The sequence below is a fragment of the Felis catus genome, chromosome A1 (genome assembly GCF_018350175.1).
Source record: "Felis catus isolate Fca126 chromosome A1, F.catus_Fca126_mat1.0, whole genome shotgun sequence".
Classification (NCBI taxonomy): Eukaryota; Metazoa; Chordata; class Mammalia; order Carnivora; family Felidae; genus Felis; species Felis catus.
The window spans coordinates 87,365,255-87,369,568 of record NC_058368.1 but is presented as its reverse complement, the minus strand read 5'-3'; positions in this window follow the sequence as shown (position 1 = coordinate 87,369,568).

Here is a 4,314-nt window from a genome sequence, read left to right as displayed (position 1 = left end):
ACTTTATCTAGCTATCATCTCTCTCTATCATCTATTATCTATGTATCTATGTATCTTTCTATACATTTATCATCTGTCAATTATCTATCTACCCATTTCTCTATTTATCATCTATTATCTATCATCAAATTTTTTATCTATCATCTATCTATACCATCTATGTATCTATCATCTATCTACCTATCTACATATCATGTGTCTATTATCTATCTATCTATCTATCTATCATCCATCCTGTATATAGTTACAAAATAATGACAAAATTCAAGGCCAGTAAATAAATGCAGTATAAAGTTTCTTTATGGTTCTTTTTGCCTGTGACATTTCCCTGTGGTTTGTACAGTGACAGTCTGGGTTGATGGCACTTTGAAACTCAGGTCTGTGTAGAAACCACACCCCTTTATGCTGAGATTGAAGCCTATTCTGATTCTTCTCCATTGCTTTTCTGACTGGATACCTTTAGATTCTGCTTTTTTATCTTTGAAGCTAAGTAACTTCATCAACATTTTTTTCTCCAAAAACTGCATGTTCTGTTTCAGTTTTTGCCTTTTAATCCTCAGATTTAGTTTTCTTTCAATTTTCTACTGCACAGTACTCAGGCAAATAAGTAGTTTTATTTTCCTCCTGGACAGAGGGGACTGCATTAGCAGATTATGCTTTTGTTGATTTCTTTATTTATATTAACATTACTTCAAAAAATCCTGTGGAATGACACTTGTTTGAAGATGGATCTAATTTTCCAACTTAAACCCATCACACTGCATGTGGAACATATATTAAGAAGACTTTGAAAGTAGAGAGAAGAGACCAGATGGGGACCTCAGGACACAGGGAATGACACTGTGGTGAGGGCCCTAGGTTTGTGTCTCTTTGCTTGTTTGTTTTTAATTCCTCTATCCCAGACATGGAGCTGAAGAATCTCTTTTCAATGAGTGGTGCTGCAGCAATTGGATATCCACAAGCCAAATAAACAAACAAACCTTGGCCCAACCTTACATTTTGTGTAAAAATTAACTGAAAAACCAGTGTCTGGTTGGCTCACTTGGTGTAGTATGCGAGTCTTAATCTCAGGATTATCAACTCGAGTCCCATGTTGGGTGTAGAGATTACTTAAAAATAATAAAAACTTTAAAAAAATGTACCATGGGCTTTATGTAAAATGAAAAAAACTATAAAACTTTAAAAAACAACATAGGAGAAAGTTTCTACAGCCTGGACCTATGGCATGGTGAGGATTTAGGGATGACACAAAATGCATGACCCATAAAGGGAAGAAATTGGCAAATAAGAATTCATCAACACTTAAAATGTTTGCTCTGTGACTTTGTTAAAATTATGAGAAAAACAAACTACAGATTTTGAGGGGGGGGCAGTATTTCCAAGCTATGTGTCTGACAAAACAAACTTATGTGTAGAATATTTAGGAAATCTCTAATTCAACAACAGAAAACAGCTAGAAAACAGGCAAACAAGATACATTGAGGAAGATTCACTGATGAAAGATGAAAAGTGTTCATCATTGATAGCCATTAGAGAAATAAGTAAAATCATAGTGAGACATCATTAAACATCTACCAGAATGGGTAAAATTGAAAAAAAAATAGTGACAATACCAAGTGCTTGCAAGGATGCAGAGAAACTAGAATGCTCATATGTTGTTGGAAATGGTAAACTGTATTCCTGTCCTGGAAAGCTTGTGTCAGTTTTTTACAAAATTAGATATTTACTGTATGACTCAGAAATTTCACTCCTAGACATTTATCCCAGAGAAACACAATTCTAATGATCACACAAAAGCCTGTTCATAAATGTTCATAGGAGCTTTATTCCTGTAGACCCAAACTGGAGACAGCTCAGAAACTTTCAGTGGGTGAAGGAGTCGATGAACTGGTACATCAATACACTGGAATAACTATTTGGCAATAAAAGGGAGAAAAAAAAAACTATTGATACGCACAACAGCCTGGATGAATTTCCAGAGATTTATCCTGAATGGGAAGTGCCAATCTTGAAATGTTCCTCTCTACATAATTCCATTCATATAAACTTCTCGAATTGACCAAAATGTAGAAACACAGAATAGGTGGGTTCATGCCAAGATTTAAGAGGGTGTGATGGCGCTGTGAGAGAAGCAGGTGTGGCTGTGAAGGGCAACATGAAGGATCCTTGTGGGAATGGAAATACTCTGTATCCTGTGGGTATCAATGTCAGTATGCTTGTTGTTATATTGCAATACAGTTTTGCAAGTTTTTACCACTGGGGGCAGTGGGTAAAAGGTCTATGAGCTACCTTTATTAATTCTTACAGCTGCATATGCATCTACAATTATCTCAAAATACAATGTTTCATTTAAAATAAACCCAATGTGTACAAGATATTTAAACACACTGAAAGCAGTTAAAGACTAAAAGGAAATGATTTTCCTTTAACACACTAAAAATATTACTGTATCTGAAAGGGGAAAAAAAGTTAATAGTAATCACTAGAAAGTTATTATCCTGCAATAATATAATTTGACTACAGTAAGAAGTTTACAGAATGTTAGAATGATGTAACATACCAATTAGTAGAAGCATAAGCTTTATCTTTCATGATTGATCTGTTTCTTGAAGGAACTTAGAGAAGTAAGTAATTTACTATTGTGATTAACCTGATTGAGGTAAAGTATCATCAGAAGCTTCAAACTGCTAAAATAGAAATTCTAATCTTTTAACATGAATGGATTTCCATTAGGGATCATGTTAAAACCACCAACTTCATTTCAGGAGATGTCTTATCTCACATAAAGAATGTTGCTAGATATAAAGTGTCACTGGTTTACCTCTAAATGATCCATTCCCTTCAGAAAACAGAGTGTAGTTTTAATAAAATGGGACTTGTAAGTTTTTATTACATTTATAATGAATGCTTTTCAGTTTTATAGGCTCTTTGAAGGAGCAATTTAGTTTCTTTTTTTTTTTTTAACGTTTATTTATTTTTGAGACAGAGAGAGACAGAGAGAGACAGAGCATGAACGGGGGAGGGGCAGAGAGAGAGGGAGACACAGAATCAGAAACAGGCTCCAGGCTCTGAGCCATCAGCCCAGAGCCCGACGCGGGGCTCGAACTCACGGACTGCAAGATCGTGACCTGGCTGAAGTCGGACGCTTAACCGACTACGCCACCAAGGCGCCCCTTTGTTTCTTTATTAAAACATGACTTTCTATCTTTCACAACTTTATATCTTTCAATTTTATGTTGCTACCACTCTGAATATAAGTGAAGATATTGAAGCTTTAATAAAGGTATAGAGTTATTTTAAAGTTATAGAGTTATAGGCATATATATGGAATGTACGTTTGCAAAATCATAGGGAAAAGTACAGAAGATTAAAATCTCTTTTCAATCTGATTCCTTCTCTATCCTGTCCATCATATAAAACCTCTCAAAACCAATCAATGGTTATATTAAGGTATATAACATATTTGGATATTAATAAAACAGGATTCATGATATTGCCTTTTCAGAATACAGCATAATAAAATTCTTTTACATTAACTTATTGGTGCAGTAGAGAGTATACCAATGTTTAATTTAACTTGGTGGATATTTAATCAGTCTTTTTATTATACCTAGCACATCCATATAAAATTGACAGACACACTGGCTTTATTTACATCATTTAAGTTGAATCCAAGCCCAACAGCAGAGGTTATTACAAATGAACTAAAGGCAGATATAGGCAATTATGTTTGTTTACTTTCCCAACTAAAGAACCCATTATAATAAACTCAGTCCTATTTAAGAAGTTAATATTAAAGAAATAAGTAAGGCATTCTTTCTGCCCATTAAAAACTCACTATCTGCTGGGGAAAAGGGAGAAAAGATATACAAACATTCATAATCCATTGTGATATGGCTATAACAGATATCTGTATCGAGAACAGATAATGCAGAGCAGTAATGGGGCCAGTGGGGAAGAGCAGCCAACTCTGCCTGGCAGAGAGAACACTTCATGGAAGTGCCACTTAACCTGGAACTTGAAAGATGACCAGGAGTTCACCAAACAGATTAAAGACATAAAGACTTTGTAAACAATAGGAAGAACCCACACACGATGGCTACTCAACTTTAGTGTCACTGAACAAATTAATAGTTTAATTCTTACATTATTCAATGATGATCTCAACAAAAATACCGTGTTATGGTTAAGAAATAAGGAAACTTTTCCCAATCTATTTTTAGATTAAGTCTTCCACAAAGACAAATTCAGACCTACTCATACAATTCTGATTCCTATCTTAGCTTGTCTGGGCACTTGGGAACAATTCTTATC